At 25.7% G+C, this 17,397-nt stretch overlaps 1 protein-coding gene across 1 annotated transcript in view; it reads left to right on the forward strand.

The window, feature by feature from the left end:
* The window catches only part of LOC129981948 (cell adhesion molecule DSCAM-like), a 627,118-nt gene that overhangs the window by 22,032 nt on the left and 587,689 nt on the right, over positions 1 to 17,397 (forward strand). The gene's annotated exons all lie outside the window — the stretch shown is intronic.

Here is a 17,397-nt window from a genome sequence, read left to right on the forward strand (position 1 = left end):
TTCTAATATTATTCAAAAAATGTCGTGATTCTGCTGTCTCTAAAGAAAATAACTGCTTTAAAGGCTCCACCGGCCTCTCTATTAAAAGTATGGAAATGTTTCTTCCAGAACAACACATTCCAGCAGTTCCGTCCTTCCATTTAAGTGCCCTGCAAAATCTACACTTTTTTCTTATCCTCTCCATTTTGATAAGCTTGTGTCTGGCGTAGTCAAGAGTCGAATCATATTTAAATGCTACTTTATTAAATACGGACCACATGTTTCTTTTAAACGTTTGCCGTCGCTGTGCCGTCCGCTCAGCAATGGCTAGTCTCCAATTTTCTGTCTCTTCAAAGGATTCATTAGCACGTTCGAAGCAAAAGGTTGTACGTGCTGTAGTTGCCTCAGTTGTGATCGTTCCGGAGTTTAAGCAGCACGTTGAGATGCCAAATATTCAATGTGCTGTAGTCTCCTCTTTCTGAATGCTCCGGTGTTTCAGCTCATCTAGAAGTAGCCTGTGGCTCCGCTTGCTTAATTCTTTTAAGTTCCGCTTGAATATTCGACTCTCGGCTTGAAGCTCTTGCTAAATATTCGACTCTCATTGCCTGAGCTTGATTACTCCTCTTCAAAAGATTATATTTGTTTCCCGGGCATTTCTCAAAACTATCAAATAATAGCAAATAATAAAAAAATAAAACTTACCTAAAAACGATGTACTTAAAATTATAAGCATATATGACGAATATGTAACTAGCATAAATACAATTTAATCAATTTTAAAGGACACAACTAACCTAAAAACAATTTATTTATATACCTCAAATAAAACAAAATAGCAAACCAATTATTCAAAATCAAGTCTGTATACATAACATAAAATCAATTCTATTTCATTTATCGGTCGAGATTTAGATAGCTACAACAGAATAATACACATAATTTTTAAACGTTTAATTAAAATGAAAATAGCAGTTGTTAACAATTGCAACACACTGCGCATGAGCGAATTTTCAACAGATTAGTGCAGATTAGAAATTTTTAATTTCCTTTATTCTGCTTTATTTTAATTCAAAAGTACTTCAGAATGAATCCGAAAGATCGATTACTTAACAAGGTTTAGTTTTAAATGCATCAAATACCAAGAAAATAAATAGAACCGTTTGAAATAATCGGTCAAAAACATGCTAAGCCTAGCCTCATTGGCATGGGTAATAAAACTGAAGACTTACTCATTTGGAGGTGGGGAAATGAAAAGATTTTTTGGCTGGAAAGTTTACTTTTTAATTAATAAAAAAATAAATCACTAAATTACAGTGATAAATAGTAACCTATGTCCAATTCCAGATTATAATATATATCAGTGCAAAATTTTATAAAAATCCTTTCAGCCGTTCTGACGTTATTGAATAACAAACATCCATCCATGCATCCAAACTTTCACTTTTATAATAGTAATATAGATTATTTTAATGGAGTATACAATGTATATTTAAGGTTACAATTAACATTAATCTTATAAAGCATTTTTTTCACAAAATTCTTTTTAACAATCACATTAGCGTATAAAAGGAAATCTGAACAATAGTACAAAATATTTTTGAGCGAAATAATTTTGCATACTTATTCTACATATAAATGTTATGTAAATAAATAAATATATATATAAACGATAAAACATACTGCTATTTTTAAGTGTAAATAATCAATTTTTCAGTCAATCAATAATCAATTCAATCAGTGTAATTAATAAGTGTAAATAAATAAAATATATGTATCTTTCTTAGCATATTCTTCCTCAAATAAGAAGGCACATAATGAAATATCAAAGAAAATATCGAGTCAAATTAACATAATTTATTATGAAAAACAAGTAGTGAGTTTAAGCATAAATTAATTGAAGACATTCAAGACGATATAAATTAAATATTTATATTAATAAATACCACTCTTTGTGTATCTTTCATCCTCCCTCGAATCAAGTACATGCAATGTGATGATAGTTGTTTAGGTTGAAAATTTGCATTCTTTTCTTTAAAAAAATTTCAAAAAATTTAAAATTCTATTAATTTTAGCACAAATCTCATATTTTCATAGTTAAAATCATTTGAAAAAAAATTTCGTTGCTAATAGAGAGGGAAAACCAAAAAGTTTTTGGACTTGAAAATATATGTTTAAAAATACGATATTCAAATGTCAAATAAACTACTTGCTGTAACTGATCATTGAAATAAATTCCTAATTGTTATCTCTATTTTCCTTTATATATAGGTTTGAGATTTCTTAATTGTATAAAACCAATTTTTTGAAGTTCATATTACAATAGCTTAGAAAATTACTGTTATGTTTGAAAATAAAAATTAAAAATCTTGTCAATCTTGAATATGTCGAAATCCTTATAAGTCATTATTTGAAATCCTTATATTAAGTTGTCATTTCTTTTATATCTCCTTATTTGAAATATAAATTCAGGAAGATTATTTTGGATAGGAATGCAATTAGTGCAATATTTAGTTGCATGTTTTGCATTAAAAAGTTTGCTTAATTTGCAAGCAATAAAAATGTAAAAATTATGAAACTCTTTTAAAATATTCTCGATTTTTTTTAATTCTCAGAAATATTTATTAGATTTTATTTTATAAAATTTCAATTAAATGCATACTTTTAATATAAATTTAATAACATTTAATAGTTGTAAAATAAATTTTCCCTAAAGAAAATTAATTTTAGAAAGTTTATTAATTCTCGAAAACATATATTAAATTATCTAATTAAAAACAACACAAATAATCTTTTATCTATAATTAACTCGAAAAAAATTGTGAATTTAAATTATTTTCTTTCATTCCAGTTTATTTAAATGTACTTCACGTTTAAATGCAAAACAGCATGTTGCAGAAACATAAATTAAATATTTCTTATAATTAAATTCTATGTTCTCTTGAAGGAAAAAAAAACAAACATTCATAACCATATTACGAAGCATCTTCTCATTAATTTCATTAAGTAGTATGTGAGAGAGTCTTCAAGGTCTAGCAGACTGGTAGAACCTATCAAGGAGAGATAAAAGGATTTGCCAAAAAAAAATCCAGAAAGAAACAATAAAAAAAATGTAAAAGAAACGCATTAAACTGCAATTTGGAAGCGTTGTTTGAAGCCCCGCAGCTGCGTTTAAGAATATTTCTTTTCTTTAATAACTATCTTCCTTTACCTTTTCTTTTCATATTTTATTTTTTCGTAGATCTAATGAGACTCCTTTGCATTAGCAGAGTATAAATTCTTCAATGCATTAACGTTGAGCAAAAATTCTAAATATGAGTTGAAAGAAGGAGAGTGGCCGCTTCCCCTCCGACACGAATTTGTCGAAACTGTATCGAACCTTCTCACGACATTATAAAGCTTAAAAAGGATAAAAATAATGCATTAGAAAGGAACAACAACAAAAAAAAGAAAGGAATTTAATGATACAGTCTTCTTTACCACTTTCATTACAACGGATGGTACATAATGCTCTCGAAATATATACTTAATAGCTGTCGTAGCCTGTCCTGAAATCCATTAACTGAAATCACGATCAATCAACTTGCAAGAACTCTCTAACCAAATCTGTATGTTTTTCTTTTTCTTTAGCTATTACTGGGATTTTGGAGTTGTAATGGTTCCATTAAACTTGCTTCTAATGGGTCCAAGGAACAGTTTCGAATTCTAAAATCATTTTCCTGTCATAAGAAAGAAATGGATGTATTAAAAGCAAAAAATAAAGATTAAGACGTGAAAAAGAGAAAAGTTATATCGAAATGTCAGATAAAATAATCTAGAAATTCTTACGAATTACAACTTAAAAATTAATCCATATATATTTTTAAAAATATTAAATAATTTGTTTTGTTTTTTTCAATTCATGTTAACTGATAGCTACATGCTGTATTTTTATCTTATTTTATTATATCACGACTTCTTTCTTTTTTAAAAGAATAACCTTTCATTTCAAATTTAAAGTGGTTACTAATAAAGTAACGGAAAATAAAAAAAGGTAGTATATCAAAAATTATATTCAATTGAATCTACTTAAAGTTACTATTTCTTACGCCAGATGAGACATGAATTCATATTGACTCGAGTGGTTACTACCGTTCGAAGTTGCTTCATTGTATTGTTTATTTTAAACGCTATGTTCCACTTTTGCATCTGTTGGCGATATTAATTTAATCAAACATATTTTTTTATAATAAAATCTTTTAATCAATAACTTGTCATATAGCCATTTGAAGTCTCGCGATACTTTTTTCAGATTTCAGTACCGTTATTCGGTGTATCTAGTGAACTTGAAGATATTCCAAAATCTTTTAGAAACTTTAAATCAATACAGCCGTATTATCTATTATATTACTCAAGTTTTCGCAAGTGTTAATTAAAAATACTTTAACTTAAATATTAAATATATATATATATAATATTACGACGGAATATAAAAGAAAGGGTTTATAAAGGGATGCATAGAAGAAAAATTAATTTTATTGTGAAAACTGAATATATTTGAAACAAAATTTTATGTAGATTTTACTGATAAGTATGAGAGTAGTTACTTTGACTTAAAATCCAAATATTTGGAGATGGAATTCAAACAAATAAGGAATGCTAAGTTTTGGAAGAAAGCTTTTCTGTATGTTTATGAAAAATTAAAATTTTATGTCCATAATTATATTTATATTTAAAGCAAAGCACTGATAAAACTATTTGTTCAAAAATAGGCAGAAGATATATCTCAGCATGCCTCAAAATTCTTTTACTTGTGTTGTAAGCCTTGGAAATAAACATAATTAAAATAATCTGAGAAATTCAAATAAATGACAAACTGCGACTGAAATTATAATTTAGAGCAACAATGTGAATATTTTTTTTGATATTATAAAATTGTCGCATATATAGAGCATTTTAAAAATTTAGAAAATCCTTAAAAAAATAGCTATTTATTTCGCAAAAAGTTGTAAATATTAGGACGATATTTTTCAAGGTAACTTTTAGAAACCTAATTTCAACTAGAAATAAATTTCATGAGAACTCTTTTTAAGAACATACTTTAAATAGCATAATAAAATTCAAAATAATAACAATTATCAGTATTTTATATTTTTCTTCTAATATTAACATTTTATTAATGAAAATATTGAGGCAAAAATATTTCAATTATTAAAGAGTTTTACCATCTAAATATTACGAAATTAATATGCCAACTATTGGGGAATTGATAATTTGGTTAAATCAATATAAAAACCACTAATTATGTTCTGAAAATGTAAAATCAGTGCATTGTCATCACACATATACATGCGTTTGAAAATTATTAATTTAAGTCAACTGCAATGAACCGTCTTTGACAACATAAAACTTTGTAAAATAAACATAAACATTGAAAAATCAAATCACCGAATTACATATTCATCAATGCTTGAATAAACCCAAACAAACATTAAAAAATTGATTTTCAACCTTATTTATCATCTGTATTTTAATCTTTAAGGTCTACCAAACATTTTATTACTTAACCATTTTACATAAAAAAATGTAATTAATCTTTAAAGAAATAAAAAGAAAATCTGTGCAAACAATGTCTTATTGTGTGATGATTCATTGCTTTTACTTAAATATTCACAACTCTTATATCTCCTCTCTCTCTCTCTCATTCAAATTCACAGCATAGCTTCTGTTTATTTAACTAAATATTCATAAACCCCATTCGCTTCAGTCATATTTACAGAACGGAATAATAAAAGATCTCTAGCCTTCTTTAATTATCATGATATGCATAACTCACACTATTTCCACATAAATTTAACGCATCAATTTTCCGGAAACCTCGTTGGTATCCGAACCGGATTTAGAGCTTACGTGCAATGTAACCCCTTCTTTGTATGCAAAGATGCAACTGCTCAGACGTAAAAGGAAAATCTACATGGTTCGACGATTCAAGCGAAAGATTTCCAGTTCACCAGTTAGTAGAGTTTTGTAGTGCCACCGCTCTATCTGAGCCTAATGCATTTGTTGGGTAAGCTTAACTCAATCTTCTCTACACGCGAACCATGGCAGTTGCAATGAATGTACATTACGGAGAGATGCTGGCATTACGGGAAAGTTAATGGCTCCATTATACAACTTGAATCAGCAAAGGAGGACTTTTCTAGCAAATCCTAATTTAAATAACCGGACAGATAAAGGAGTTCCTTAAATGTTCTTCCACAGCTGATCGGCAGATGGGATTTCAGGCTCCTTATCGGTGAATTTAATTACTACTGCCTTGCCTAGAAAAGTAATCCCGAGTGTTAATGCACAGTTTTATGTTTCGCTTTCAGGAAAAAAAAGGACAGGAGTTTAACGGCTAAGAATTAGGGTTCAGAAAAAAAAGACGTATATAAAATTGGCAGTAAATATTTAAATTTCAACAAATGGATCGTAACTAAGGTTTTGATTTATGAATATTGGTCCATAATTTGTGGAGAAAAAAATTTTTTTTTAAGTGATGTTGATAAGAATAAAATAATGCATTTTCAAACATGTTTAGACTTGAATTACTCTTTAGCTGCTGGAAAAATGACTTTATTTTTTTTTTGTTCTAATTAAGCAATAAAGTTAAATATTTTGTAGTTAGATTTTGTTTAGTTATATTAATAGCCCAATTTTACGATGAAACAAAATAGCATTACTGAGTCTGTTTCATAGTAGATTTTGAAAATTTGATGTTGAGAACGATGTTTGAGCTGGTACAAACTCTACTAATTACTCTAGATTACACTAAGTTACACTAGAGGAAATAGTCGGATCCTCGGTATCAGACTGAAAGTTAACGAGGATAATAAACAAAGTGGATTTTTTATTGAATTAAGTTTCAAATAAAGAATATTCTTGTCCTGATGGTGAAACTTATTACAGGACACTCTTGGGCTTATAAATACTATACTTTTAACATGGATAATTATTCCATGTAGTATGGATAATGTCAGCAGTTAAAATTTGCTGCTCTAATTTAATTGTACTATGGATTAGGAAATTAACGAACATCATGATTATTTCTCATCATCAAATTTTAAATGTATACAGTTTACAAGCAATATATCAAGTCTAATAATAAATAACATAATACAAAAATAGATTTAAATCATCAAAATGGAAATTTAGATCTGTTTTAACAGTACAGAAATATCCTTGAAAAGTAATATCCTTTATATTGTCATATTAATTAAAAATGTGTGGTTGAAAGGAAACTAAATTATTTTATCTATTATAAAATCAAAGCAAAAAGGAAGAATTTGCACATTTAGCAGATTTAGAGATTTTTTCCAAGTATTCAAAACTCAAAGTTTATAAAAGGGTAGAATTTCAAATCATTATTTCTCGGCTGTTAGGTTTAACAATAAAAAGCAAAATATATCAAATGTATCAAAATATAATTTGTTGTAACATTTACAATTCGTTGTAATATGTATTTTTATGCAATTTCAATGTCCATTTTCTAAGAATGAAAAACTTCGCCCAAGATACAAAATTTAACGTACTTTTAACAATAATTTCTTGATACGTTTCTTTGTAAACAATATCTCAATCAGAATTGAATGAAAGAATTATTTATAAATAAGTAATTGCTTATATTTAGTCATTTAATAATTGATTAAAAGTCAAACATTATTGCGAATTGAAACAATACACACAGCTTTGTCGAATAATTGTAATAATTTTAATTGGACTGTTGTAATACGAAAATTTATTTTAAGCATTGAACATTATGTAGTGGAATTAAATTAAATTTTGTATAAATTAAATCTGTCGTAATGCAATGTTATTCTTTTAACTTTTGCCATTTATAATTATCTAATTTAATATATATATATATATATATATATATATATATATATAAACGAATAAACGATAGTATGAAGCTAAATGATATAACATATTTTTTATTTATAAATAACTTTAGCTATTCTATAATGCTCTTTATATTGACAATTATCTATGTAACATTGTTTGATTTATTCTAATGAATTGACAATCACATATCAATTATAGTTCGTAATTAAAATTTAAAAAAAAAACGCAACATAGCCAATCATCAAATAAAATTTAATAAAAATATTGAAATAATTATAAAGGATAACAAACATTGCTTTCCATTCTTGTTTTTCTTAGCTTACTGTCATGCTGTCAAGACTTACAATTTCCTTTGGAACAGGGCACTGAATACTATTTCAAATGAAATACTGAATATTTTAATCTCTGAACAAAAATGAATAAGAAGTTTATATATATATATATATATATATAATCTCAATTTCTTTTCTTTTTGTTTATTATATTTTATAGAAAATTCAAATTCTGGAAAAAATATGATTTGGATCAATTTGAAATATGATTAGGATCATATTTAAAGTCACTAACATCAGAAACTGGATAAAAAACTAATTAATTTTATTTGAAAGTATTAAAAAAATTAAATCATCGCATATGTTCTTTTTTATTTCGCAGAATATTATTAGGATGCAATAACGGACACTTTAGAAAACAATTTAAATCCGTTATAAAATGTTTTTTTCAATGTACTGAAGAATAATCTTTTGAACAAATCAATGTATTATTAAAAAAACTTCAGGGTTTTTAATTCTTTTGGTAATGTGGTTTAAAGTATAACAAAAAATTAAATTAAATTATTTTAAATGATTTAATATATAAATATATGAAGGTTATCTGTTCAAATCAGTGGCTAAATTTTATTTTATATAACGTTTCAGAAATTTACAAATAATAGAAAAAAAATATTTCAATGATGCATAATTTATGAACATTTTAAGATAATTGAATATACTATATTCCGTTTCTAAAAAATTATTACTGATACAATATAATTTCAAATAGGGTAATAAACATTTTTTATGACTCAAGGAGGCAGTGTTATGAAGAAACGAATTTTATTATTTTACTTATCACTGACCACCCTGCACAAATCATTGAGTAATAATCATCGAGACCGCAGTTAAAATAGTCTAAAATTACAAAATTTAACTCCATTATGCTGTTAATTTTAGTTGCTATAAATTGTAATTTTCCTTAGCTCAAAAATATCTCTCAGCGTTAATTTTATTTCTCACATTAATCACCTAATTAATATAAAAAATAACAGTGAAAGATAGCACAGAAATTTTAAAAAAGGTAAATTGGAAGGTCTGCAATGGATTTACTGATTCAATCAATTATAATACTTCAGTAAAAATTCCGTTTCGTAAAATTCCTTATCACATTTATTTATGTCTGAATAGAATTAAGAAAAATATTTTCGACAAAGATTTAATAAAGATCTTAAATCAATTCATCTCTCATTTTATCTTGACACCTAAAAATCTCTATTACTCTTTGTTTACTTTCCATTGCTTTATTTTCAATTTTGAATTACTTTTACGCTAAATTTAAATACTGTTATATAAAAAAGGGATTTTTACATCACTTGCAAATAATAAAAAATGTATATTTCAGATGGGCCAATTTTTTTCTGATTTTAAAATTTTTGAAACTGCCTATAAATCGCAAAAAATATACTTTTCTTTTAATTTTATCTTAAAAAGTCTCGCCATATGAATGAATAATTGCAGGATCTAAAAATGCCCATTGATCTCTCACTTTTACTACTCTAGTAAATAAATGTAATGGATGCAATGTGTTTATCGTTTGATTTGAATGGTTCCGTGTACGTAAAAATATTTTTTAAACATAAAAATGACAATAGATTTATTTCTTATTTTTACAAAATAGCAAAACTTATAGGATGTAAAGAAAATATATTTCCTCCTTTATGGATTTAGTGCCAATTTTGATATTCGTCTAAAAATTTTTGTGAAAAGATTACTGGCCAAATTTTATTTACATGTAAAAATAAAATTAAAATACTTGTTACAAATTTTATTATATTACTGAATTTATTTATCTACAAATGGTCAGAAGAAACTGTATGACTTCAAATATGTATTTTTCAGAATGAGAAGAATGATACAATGATACATTGAGAGAATCATCAGCAGTTAAATGTTGAAGTTGTCAAAATTAATTTTTTATACAAACTTCATATAAAAGAAATGATTGACACTTTATACATACTGGATATAATAATCTATTAACTACACATATTCTGGCATATATGTGTATAAAATGAAAAAAGCAAATCTAAAAGAAATAAATTCACCAAGATGTTAAGATGCCATGCAAAGAGTAATAAATTGCAATCTCAATGAAAATACATTGTTCCAAAAACTAAAATTTGAAATATATATTTCTACAGAATTTTGTATTACAAATTCATTAAATAAAATAATAACAATATAATTCTAAATAAAAACGAATAATATAACAAAATACTATAAAGAAAATCATTTTTGATTTTAAAGAGAAAACTAAACATTAAAGAGCTGATCAAAAATGAGATTCCAATCAAAATCCCAAAATAAAATTTTATTCTGTTAGAGACATTTTAGTTTTTTTAAGTCCATTCAAAGTATTTGAAAAATTACAAGACAATGATATTTTTTTTGAGTTATAAAGTGGGACAGAACATTAACAGTTCTATAAAGAAACGAAAAAGAAAATTAAATATGCGTCATATTTGGAATTATATTAATATAGATTTAATATAAGTATAATTATATTAAAAATTACGTAATAAATTGAATTAATTTATTTGTCAAATATTTAGAAAATAATTTATTAAAAACAAATATTTTTTTATAAGTTCCTTCATTAAAGAATTTACTTTAATTAAAGATCATGTAAATTTACTGTATTGAATATTACATCACAAGATAATCCAATTTTTGTAATTTTGTGTATAAATTAAATTTAATGAATACATTTAACTTTTTAGAATATTAGAAAATTAATTGTTTATATCTTAACATCCATGTGAAATTTTCTAAATAAACTTATGTTAGAATATTTTTCAAAAGAATATGTATTCTAAAAGTACAGATTTTATTTTCGATGGGACAAGGAAAGTTTTATTTTTCACTGTAATTGGAAATCCTACATGTTAGAGAATACTGAAAAATGCTTTCGAATACACTTTACCAGCATAAATCCATTTAAAGCTACAATATTTACTACGATGTTACTTTAGAAAGTTAGTACTTTATTACGTTACAAAAAGTGTTTCGTTTTTCTTCTATTTCACATTAAATTAAAATGAATAAAATTCATTGCAAATGTTCAGCTTTTCATAGTAATTGTTACTTAATTCAATTTCATGAAATATTTCTCACAAATACAACGTTTAACATTTGTAGCTATACCAGACTACAAACTACAAGCATTTAGAAATTAAAAACTACAAAAATAAATTATTAATGTTCATCAAACAGTGAGCGATACCTTTTTAGCAAGGTTAATCATGACCCTAACGACACTGTTCTCGGTTTTATACACATAATAATGGTTTGATTGCGTCAAATTATTCTTCGGAAATAATTTGACTTGTCAAGTATTATTGAACATAGCAAAGCTGAATATGTTTCTAATGTGAGAATACTGGACACACCCAATTTAGTGATTACACAGAAATGACAATAAAAAAATCTTCAAGAGCCGCACCCTTTCGAAAAGTAACTGACAGATGATTTAAAAACTAATTTAGCAGTCAAGAATTATAAATTAATATCTTAAAGAATGATAATATCGACCAGTTTTTGCATATTTTACTGTGTAATGAATTATTCAGCGCTGTAAATCAATTTTTTTCTTTCACTAAACAAATTTTGACATGAAATTAATTTTTCAAGAATTTCATAAAATTCTGAATTTCCTTAAATGCATTTTATGTTCTCCTTTTGATAGAATTTTGGAAATAAAATAAAAATTCTAAAGTTTTATGTTTTTTAAAAGTTTCTTTTAATTCGGTTTCTTAATTTTTTAGTTTTTTATTATAAAAGAAGAAATACTTGATTTTTTTACTTTTGTTTGGCCTCTGTGGAAATGCAAAATGACAGCAAAATAATGTTTGCACTCTTGGCGTAATCTGAAAATCATCAAGTAAATCTTGGAATACAAACATCTTGTGAATGATGGCGCTTGATGATCTTGCTTTATCTGAAAATCGCCAAGTAAATCTGGGGGACGCAAATATAAACCTTTATTTATTTAAGTACTTGAAAGATATAACTTTCATTTAACCTAGATGTAAAAATGTTTTAAATATTTAAAAAATTTTGAAATGCTGCTGGTTTTTTATTTATTTTTTTACTAAAATAAATCGATAGAAATTGTTTATGTATGTTTTAAAAAAAAATAAGCTTTGAATGGGCATTTGTAAGTCCATTGCGTTTCCATCTCTTTCTTCATCTTGTTCTTTTGTGTTACATAAAAAAAAAATTAATTTTTAAAACTGTTTTTAAGAGCAGGTTTTATTAAATCTTTACTTTCCTGTATACGAAGCACTGCAGTATTAAATTTCGAAATAAAAATTTGAATAAATGCTTCTAAAATATTTTTAATTTTGATCTCTGTCAATAAATTTGATAGCAGAATAAATATAAAATTTAAAAAGTGACACACGTGAAACTCATCTAAGAAATTAAAGAAACTAAAGGAAAAGTTGTTAGCTTATGGTCTTTACTTTTAAAAAAATGGACATCCACAAACTTTGATTCCAGTTAATCAGCATGAATGTCGAGTATTCGAAAACACATATTTGAGTCTCCTCAATATATAATCACCGATATAAAGAAAAATTACCACAGTCCAAAAATATTTGACTTCTACTCGATTGCATTATGTGGAAATATGTATGCTGGATACAATCTAAGTTTTTTTAAACAAAACATTACCACGAATCCTTTGTCCAAAAAAGTTTCATTACATCTTCAAACAACATCTATTATTATTTATTTATTACCACGTGAGCCTACTATTCTTTATCATCATGATTATATTTCATAATGGTTACATCATGCGATCATTTGGTTCACCGAGAATAAAATTATATTTAATTTCATTTAAATCGCTTACACATATTATCAGATTAAAGACTGCGTTCAATTAACATACATATATGCCATGCTATTTTAATGGACTTAAGTGTGTTAAGTTTATTAATACGTCCCTGAAGGAGATAAATTCCATAGCTTTGTAACTCCATTAAAAATGGAATTGTTCGGTTTGATTTTCTTGGCGGTATTGCGAAATAACATTGAAACTATGCAGATATTGTACAGAATCTTTCTGTTCAATTCTGTGGTATCTGAGTTTTCAACAATGAAAGTAAATACCACAAATTAATATCTGATGAAAACACAAAAACTGTTTGAATTTAAGATCAGCACTGTAATACATTATCAGAAATTAAGAAAAATCTCTACAGATGAGGAAAAATTTGTACAGCTATAAAACTAATATGAATTTTTTTTAAAAATCATATTAATCATTCATACTAATTTTTGATTAATTAATATTTTAATTAAAATTCTGAAACATTAGTTTCGAAGTAATTATTCCATTCTTCTAAATATATATATATGCTAAAATTTGTAGCTGTGGTTCAACCAATCTTTCCTATAGAGAGTCAAAACATGTGCAGAAACACAGATACACACATCTTCTCCTTCATCATTTTTACATTTAAGCTAGATATGAGTACACAAAAATTTATACTGCAAAATTATTTCTATATATTCCTTATAGTTTTTTAAAAAATCAATATTTACCACACCAAATCATTGCTAAGTTTGGTTGCTGCCCTTCCTTGTATTTACTAAAAATAAATAAATCCTTGCTGGTCAGTGTACAGTAGCACTGTTAACCGGAATGATGTTTTCTATTCTGTTTTGAAACAGGTGTTTGTGATTGTATGTTGTGAAATGACTTTGTAACACTTCAGCTCTTTTTTATAGTTGTCAAGATTGCAATCTCAAGACATAATAACGTCATCTGTATTAGAAAAAAATATAAAAACTCCATAATGCACTTTAGGATGAATTTATAGAAATGCATTTTCATAGCAAAACAACTACAAGATAATAAATTCTTTCAAAACACTTCACGAATTTTATGCCTATATTAATTAAAACTAAAGGAAGAATAATACTTCGAAAATACCCAATAAATTAACTCCGATTCTAAAAACCATTATTCTTGAAGCGTATAATCAAAAATGAAATATATCTTAAAGATTAGTAGCTTGTTTAGTAAGAAAGGCGTGAAATGCCGCTATCAACACGGGAACCTTCATTATTCTTTCGTGCTGGACAAAGTCCAAACTGACATTTATGGCTCAATTCGCTAGATCTTAATTCTGATTTCAAAATAGCTCATGCGTGTGAAACTAAAATCACTCACTAGAAACATATATTTTTTCTTAAATCTAAAGTTTGGGCTTATGCTTTTGCAATTTATTAGGCATTTAATACCGCTTTTCTTTTCAAGGAGGCTTTGTTGTGCAGGCATTTAATTTTGCAAAAGCATTTGTTGAAGATAATAAAATTCTACTTTTGTACCCTATAATTTTTTTCTATAAATTCCTAGAAATATGCACGCAATTACAAATTTAATTGTAGCATAATATCTATTAACCCTTTATTTACCGACGGTACTTGAAAGTGTTGTTTAAATTCTGCTGATAACTTCAAAATATTACTATTTTTTCTTACAGTATTTAGAAGAACACAAAGAACGTATTTTCAACAGAAAACAGTGGGTATCAACTAAAAATAGCATATAAGATCTTTAATTATTAATTTAATTAATTAAATTATTTTAAATGATTAAAAAAGTTTTTTCTTCTTCCTGAGTTTATGCTATACCAAAACTTAACTAAAGATTCAAAAATAAATTTGAAAAATTGATGGTAAAATAATTCAGTAAATAAAGGGTATTTCGGATTTCGATTAACTGACTCTCCTGTTATTAAGTAATAGCATTTTGTGTTTATACCAATTCATGAAATAAAATAAAAGTATTAAAATTTTTTAATACTTTTGTGAAAAAAAGTTACTTAAATAGTTTCGTTGAACACGTTTTTGATGCTATTTTCAAAATGTTTTCATCAGATTTTCTCTAATAAAAAATAGATACGGAAATCCAAAGTGAAAATAAATAATATGTTTTTGAAGCCTATATAAGGTCGTATCTCTGATTAATGATGCAGTAACAGTAGACGCCGTAAACAGTAGGCAAACCTTTTCAAAAGAAATAAAATATCGTTTCGAACATGCATTCTACATAATACAAAATGTAGTAAGTAATTAAAAGCAACTTTCATTAAATTTTGCAGATTTTCAGTAAATATATTAATATTATATTCCAGATGATTTAATCGTGTTGTGACAAATTTACAGGTTAAAATTTTAGTTTACTGTGCAAAGCTAATTTAAATTCTGTAGAATGGAGAAGCTTTAGTTCCCTTATATATGTCTTTCAATAAGTTATTCTTATATATATCTTCTTCATATAATTTTCTATACACACAATATAGATATAATATACAACTTTCACTTATTTTCTTAAAAGTGAAATTGAGCTTTTTTACAGTTTATATTATTTTTTTTTAAATTTTATTAGTTATTTTCGACTGCAACTAGAAAATATACAAATTACCTTACTTTTATTAGATTAAAAAAATTTAAACATTTATTCTATTTTGTAAAGTAAATAAATAATATGCACAATTTAGTGACACAATTTGTTCTAACTACTAAATTAAATATTTTTTCTTATTACAGCAGATCGTTTTTTTTTTTTTTTTCACATCTGGAATTCTAGTGTGATAAGATAACATAAAATATATGAATATTTTTAAGCAGAAAAACGAGCTAGCACGCGATAAAGTGATCATTTTGAATGCTTTTATTCTCATAACAACATTACGAAACAATTTTTTTAGCAATCAAATTATGTCCAAATTGTTTTCAGCTCCGATAGTATTTTTTTTTCTGAAAGTATCTGTAAAAATGTTTTTCTTCCATATGTAATACATGCACAGGAAAAATATTCTCGATTATTTTCTGGAAATGTCTGTAAAAGTGTGTTTCTTCTATGCAAGTTTTCTCCACAGGAAGGTTTTATACAGAAATCGCAAGTCATATATGTTTTCACCCCATTTTATCACTGACATCGGTTTATTGGTTGATATCTTCATTATGTTTTAATGCAATCTTTACCGATATTAGTTCATAGTTGAAATGTAAGTTCAAATTCCATGTACCGTAAATTCTAGTTTTGTGTTTTTAAGTAAATGGAAATCTTTTTCAGTTTATTTTCAAGGAAATGAAATTATTTTTCTAATTCATAAAAGATTTGATGGATTCAATCTTTTTCAGTTAAAACACAATAAATTATTGAATTTATTAGAGCCAATGATCTATAAATAAAATATTATACTAAATAAGTTGTTATAAACGCAAGAACAAAAAAAAATCTAGTCCCTTAGATCATTAAAAACAATGTTCAACTTCTGTAAATGTATTTAGTATTTTGTATAACAGGTTAAGAATGCCAAAAAACGTAAATGATTAAAACTCATACAGTGCATAATTTTCTCAATATAATTTATGAAATAATTTTAGTTCAGACACAGACTTAATCACGTGCATTAGGAAAGTATCAATATTACATTATCTTATTTATTAAAATACATAGATTAACTTATTTATAAAAATACGATTTATTTTTTGCTAAATACATTGATTTATTAAACATGAATTATTTGATAATTATTAAAATTCTGAAGCGATCGTATTATTGTTATTTTTTTTGTTATACTGGTTTGCTATATATATGGAGATAGTTTAAATATCCAACACATTTTGAGTGAACTTTCAACATTTAATTTGTTGCACCTCAAGCATTTTTATTCAGTCTTTTGGGGTTACCGATTTTAATTAAACAAAAAAAAACATATGTTAAACATTTCCTTATTTTGAAATAAAAAGAAAATCTATTTAAGGAAAACCTATTTTATCTAAGACATTCATTATGTTTAGAAAATCTTTTAAACATTTCTTGGAATCTGTAGTTAAAAGATGCATTTAATTTAAAATCCATTTTTAAAATTATTTTGCATCTGCATAACTTATAACAAATAATTTTTTTAAAAATTCAGCTCGTTTCTGGCAGTTTATCCTGAAATTGTATTTTTGGCCAAGAAAATATTTGTACTGATTTACATTTTTCGGTGTACGAACTTATAAGTAGAGCAGTTATTTGGTAGAAAGCTAAAAAACGAACAACATTTTTTTTTTAAATTTTTAAACAAAAGTAACTTTTAGTTTCTGCTCAATATAAATGTTAAACATACAATTTCACTGTAATTCCTGGTGCAATATAATGTCTTATTTAAATAATAATAAAAAATATGTTGGTTATAATATCATTAATTGAAAATTATTTAATAAATATCAATAA

This window comes from Argiope bruennichi, chromosome 8 (assembly GCF_947563725.1).
Source record: "Argiope bruennichi chromosome 8, qqArgBrue1.1, whole genome shotgun sequence".
In the NCBI taxonomy this organism is placed as follows: domain Eukaryota; kingdom Metazoa; phylum Arthropoda; class Arachnida; order Araneae; family Araneidae; genus Argiope; species Argiope bruennichi.